This window comes from Oratosquilla oratoria, chromosome 12 (assembly GCF_046742065.1).
Source record: "Oratosquilla oratoria isolate Oo_2021 chromosome 12, ASM4674206v1, whole genome shotgun sequence".
NCBI lineage: Eukaryota > Metazoa > Arthropoda > Malacostraca > Stomatopoda > Squillidae > Oratosquilla > Oratosquilla oratoria.
In genome coordinates this window covers 52,529,360-52,535,359 of record NC_134788.1, presented here as the reverse complement: position 1 = coordinate 52,535,359, position 6,000 = coordinate 52,529,360, and positions in this window count along the sequence as shown.

Below are 6,000 nucleotides of genomic sequence, written 5' to 3'. Positions count from 1 at the left end.
TGGGAGGTAAACTGAAATGAGAAGATGTGGTATAAGAGAAAGTGAGAAAGGAAACGAATTTTAGTCGAAGAAAAAGGAAGTGTATATGTTTGTGCGTGGGATGCGGCTATGTTCGTGAGAGGTGTATGTGTATAATTTACGGTTAGTGAGTAGATTTTCACTTCCCGCGTGTAGAGGGCGTTCCTGATTAGCCCCAGGTAAGGCATGAGAATTCCTGTTTTACCCCAGGTCGGGTTTGAGTAGCGATATTATTATTATTATTATTATCATTATTATTACCATTACTATTATTATTATTACATTATTGCGGTTATCACCAGTCAAGCTGGTGAAGGGGTGTGTTACTTGTTGGTGCGGTTATACACGTTTTTATCGTGTACACCGCACGTGGGACGGGCGCAGCTGACAGATAGTCTGTACGAAAGTGCCCTCGCTAGGAGCCGGCCGATGCATTATATATACAGTTGGTGAGGACGGGAGGAAGGCCGGACAGAACGAACAGAACCGGTTTTCACGTCCGTCGGCTTAGAGAGAGTAGATCCCATAAAGTATACAAGCAGTTTTTACCGTACATACGTAATTACCTAACAAGTACAGAATAACACAGATACAGATATTTTTAGATACATGGAGGATGGTGGGCCATCACAACGTATACAAGCAATTTACAGTGCATACATAATTATCTTACAATTAAAGATTGACATACAGATACAGACATTTTATATACATGGAGGATGGTGGGCCATCACAATATATATATAAAACAATATAAAAAAGTAAAAAAAAAAAAAGTAAAAAAACAAGTAAAAAAAACAAGTTAAAAACAAGTAAAAACAAGTTAAAAACAAGTTAAAAAACAAGTTAAAAATTAAAACAAAACTTAAAAATCAAAACTTAAAAAACAAAACTTAAAACAACAAAACTTAAAACAAAACTTAAAACACAAAACTTAAAAAAAACAAGTTAAAAACAATACTTAAAAGTAAAAACAATACTTAAAAGTAAAAACAATACTTAAAAGTAAAAACAATACTTAAAAGTAAAAACAATACTTAAAAGTAAAAACAATACTTAAAAGTAAAAACAATACTTAAAAGTAAAAACAATACTTAAAAGTAAAAACAATACTTAAAAGTAAAAACAATACTTAAAAGTAAAAACAATACTTAAAAGTAAAAACAATACTTAAAAGTAAACAATACTTAAAAGTAAAAACAATACTTAGAAGTAAAAACAATACTTAGAAGTAAAAACAATACTTAAACAAATCAATACTTAAAACAAATCAACTTAAAACAAAATACTTAAAACAAAACAATACTTAAACAAGTAAAAAAATAAAAAAAAGTAAAAAAAAGTTAAAATAGTGAAAAAAGTTAAAATAAAAAATAAAGTTAAAAATAGTTAAAAAACGGTTAAAAAAATAGTTAAAAGCTACAAAATAGTTTAAAATAGTTAAAAGTATAGTTTTAAAAAATAGTTAAAAATAGTTTAAAAATAACTAAAAAAATAGTTTAAAATGAGTAAAAAAAATAGTTAAAAAGTTAAAAAATAGTTTAGGTTAAAAAATAGTTTAATTTTTTTTCTTCATTTTTTTTGCAAACAATGGTTTTGCACACAATAGTTGAAAAACATTAGTCGAAAAAAGTCGAAAAAAGTAAAAATAAAAAGACGAAAAAAGTCGCAACAACAGTAGTCGCAACAACAATAGTCGAAACAACAATAGTCGAAACAACAATAGTCGAAACAACAATAGTCGAAACAACAATAGTCGAAACAACAATAGTCGAAACTACAATAGTCGAAACTACAATAGTCGAAACAACAATAGTCGAAACAACAATAGTAAAAACAACAATAGTTGAAACAACAATAGTCGAAACAACAATAGTCGAAACAATAGTTGAAACAACAATAGTCGAAACAACAATAGTCGAAACAACAATAGTAGAAACAAAAGAAAAAACAATAGAAAAAACAGTAGCAAAAATAGTAGCAAAAACAATAGCAAAACCAATAGAAAAACAATAGAAAAAACAATAGTCGAAACAACAATACTCGAAACAAAAATAGTCGAAAAAACAATAGTCGAAACAACAAAAGTAGAAACAACAATAGTAGAAACAACAATAGTAGAAACAACAATAGTAGAAACAACAATAGTAAAAAACAACAATAATAGAAACAACAATAGTAGAAAAAAACAATAGTGGAAAAAACAATAATTGAAAAAAATAGTAGAAAAAGCATAGTAGAAACAATAGTAGAAAAACAATAGTAGAAAAAACAATAGGAAAAAACAATAGTAGAATAAACAATAGTACAAAAAACAATAGTAGAAACAACAATAATTGAAAAAACAATAAAAGAAACAACAATTGAAAAAACAATAGTAGAAAAAACAATAGTAGAAAAAACAATGATAGAAAAAACAATAGTACAAAAAAAAAAATAGAAAAAAACGTTGAAAAAACGAAACTAGAAAAAAAACATTAATAGAAAAAACAAGAGTAGAAATAACAATAGAAAAAATAGAAGAAAAAAAGATAAGACAAAAGAAAAATAGAAAAAAAAACATTAGAAAAAACAATAGAAAAACAATAGAAAAAATAGTAGAAAAAATCAAGTCGAAAAACAATAGTAGAAACAACAATAGTAGAAACAACAATAGTAGAAAAATAGAAAAAATAGTAGAAAAAATAGAAAAACCATAGTAGAAAAAACAATAGTAGAAAAAAACAATAGAAAAACAATAGTACAAAAAAACAAGTCGAATAAACAATAGAAAAAACAATAGTAGAAAAAAAGTAGAAACAATAGTAGAAAAAACAATAAAAACAATAGAAAATTTTTTATAGAAAAAACAATAGAAAAAATAGAAGAAAAAAGGGTATAAAAACAAGTAGAAACAACAATAGTAGAAACAACAACAAAAACCAAATGAAAAACCAAAATTAGAAGAAACATTCGTAGAAAACATACAATTGAAAAAACAATATAAAAAATAATTGAAAAAACAATAGCAAAAACAATAGTAGAAAAAACAATAGTAGAAAAACAATAGTAAAGAACATAGTAGAAAAAAATAGAAAAAACAATAGAAAAAACAATAGTAAAAATATAGTGGAAAAAACAGTGGTAGAAACAAAAGAAAAACAATAGAAAAAACAGTAGCAAAAATGAGAAGCAAATACAATAGCAAAACCAATAGAAAAAACAATAGTCGAAACAACAATACTCGCAACAAAAATAGTCGAAACAACAATAGTCGAAACAACAACAGTAGAAACAACAATAGTAGAAGCAATAATAGTAGAAACAACAATAGTAGAAACAACAATAGTAGAAACAACAATAGTAGAAACAACAATAGTAGAAACAACAATAGTAGAAAAAACAATAGTAGAAAAAACAATAATAAAAAAAACAGTAGGAAAAACAATAGTAGAAACAATAGTAGAAAAACAATAGAAAAAACAATAGGAAAAAACAATAGTAGAATAAACAATAGTACAAAAAACAATAGTAGAAACAACAATAATTGAAAAAACAATAGTAGAAACAACAATTGAAAAAACAATAGTAGAAAAAACAATAGTAGAAAAAACAATGGTAGAAAAAACAATAGTACAAAAAAAATAGAAAAAAACTTTGAAAAAGCGAAAATAGAAAAAAACATTAATAGAAAAAACAAGAGTAGAAATAACAATAGAAAAAATAGAAGAAAAAAAGATAAGACAAAAGAAAAATAGAAAAAAAGACAGAAAAAACAATAGAAAAACAATAAAAAAAATAATAGAAAAAATCAAGTCGAAAAACAATAGTAGAAACAACAATAGTAGAAACAACAATAGTAGAAAAATAGAAAAAATAGTAGAAAAAATAGAAAACCATAGTAGAAAAAACAATAGTAGAAAAAAAAACAATAGAAAAAAACAATAGTACGAAAAAACAAGTCGAATAAACGATAGAAAAAACAATAATAGAAAAAAAATAGAAACAATAGTAGAAAAAACATTAAAAACAATAGAAAAAACAAAAAATATATAGAAAAAATAGAAAAAAGAAAAAAGGTATAAAAACAAGTAAAAACAACAATAGTAGAAACAACAACAAAAAACAAATGAAAAACCAAAAGTAGAAGAAACATTAGTAGAAAAAACAATAGAAAATATACAATTGAAAAAAAACAATAGAAAAAATAATTGAAAAAACAATAGCAAAAACAATATTAGAAAAAACAATAGTAGAAAAACAATAGTAAATAACATAGTAGAAAAAAAACAATAGAAAAAACAACAGTAAAAATATAGTGGAAAACAGTGGTAGAAAAAAAATAGTACAAAAAAAAAAAAACAATAGAAGAAAAAACAAAAGTAGAAAACAAATAGTACAAAACAATAGTACAAAAACAAACAAATAGTACAAAACAAAACAAAAGTACAAAAAAACAAAAGAAAAAACAAAAGTAGAAAATATTTTAGGAAAAAAAAGTAAAAAAAATTGTAGAAACAACAAAAGTAAAACAACAATAGTAGAAACAACATTAGAAGAAACAATAGTAAAAACAACATTATTAGAAAAAATATAGTTGATAAAAACAATATAAACAAAAAACAACAGAAAAAACATAGAAAAAACAATACGAGAAAAAACAATAGAACAAATAGAAAAAAACAACAGAAAAACAATAGAAAAATATAGAAAAAATAGAAAATAGAAAAAACAACAGTAGAAAAAACAATAGAACAAACAATAGTAGAAAATCAATAGAAAAAACAATAGAAAAAAACAGTAGAAAAAACAATAGAAAAACAATGAAAAAACAATAACAATAGTAGAAATAATAATAATAGAAAAACATTAGTAGAAAAACCAAAAGAAAAAACAATAGCAGACAAAACAATACAGGACAAAAAATAGAATAAAAAATAGAAAAAACAATAGTATAAACATTAAAAAACGGAAAAAAACAGAAAAAAACAACAGAAAAAACATAAAACAGAAAAAACAATAGAAAACAATAGAAAAACAATAGTAGAAAAAACAATAGAAAAAACAATAGCAGAAAAAAACAATAGTAGAAAAAACAAAAATTGAAAAAACAATAGAAAAAAATAATACAAAAGACCTTGGTTGAAAAAACAATAGTAGAAAAAACATTAATAGATAAAACAATAGAAAACACAATAGTAGAAAAAACAAGTGAAAAAAATATATATACATATAAAAAATACAAAAAACAATAGAAAAAAACAAGTCGAAAAAACAATAGTAAAAACAATAGTAAAAATAACAATAGTAGAAACAACAATAGTAGAAACAATAGTAGAAAAAACAATAGAAAAACGATAGAAGAAACAATAGTAGAAAAAAACAATAGAAAACAATAGTAAAAACAATAGTAGAAAAAAACAATAGTAGAAAAAACAATAGAAAAAAACAATAGAAAAAACAATAGTACAAAAACAATAGTCGAAAAAACAATAGAAAAAACAATAGAAACATTGGTAGAAAAAAATAGTAAACAATAGTAGAAAAAACAATAGAAAAAACAATAAAACAAAAAACAAAAAATAGAAAAAACAAGTCGAAAAAACAATAGTAGAAACAATAGTAGCAACAATAAAAAAACAATAGAAAAAACAGTAGAAAAAACAATAGTAGAAAAACATTAGTAGAGAGAACAATAGAAAAAACAATAGTAGAAAAAATAGTAAAAAAATAAAAAAAAACAATAGAAAAAACAATAGTACAAAAAACAACAGTAGAAAAAATAGTAGAAAAAAATTGAAAAAACAATAGTACAAAAAACAACAGTAGAAAAAATAGTAGAAAAACAAAAATTGAAAAAACAATAGTACAAAAAACAATAGTAGAAAAAACAATACTAGAAAAAACAATAGTAGAACCAACAATAGTAGAACCAACAATAGTAGTACCAACAATAGTAGAACCAACAATAGTAGAACCAACAATAGTAGAACCAACAATAGT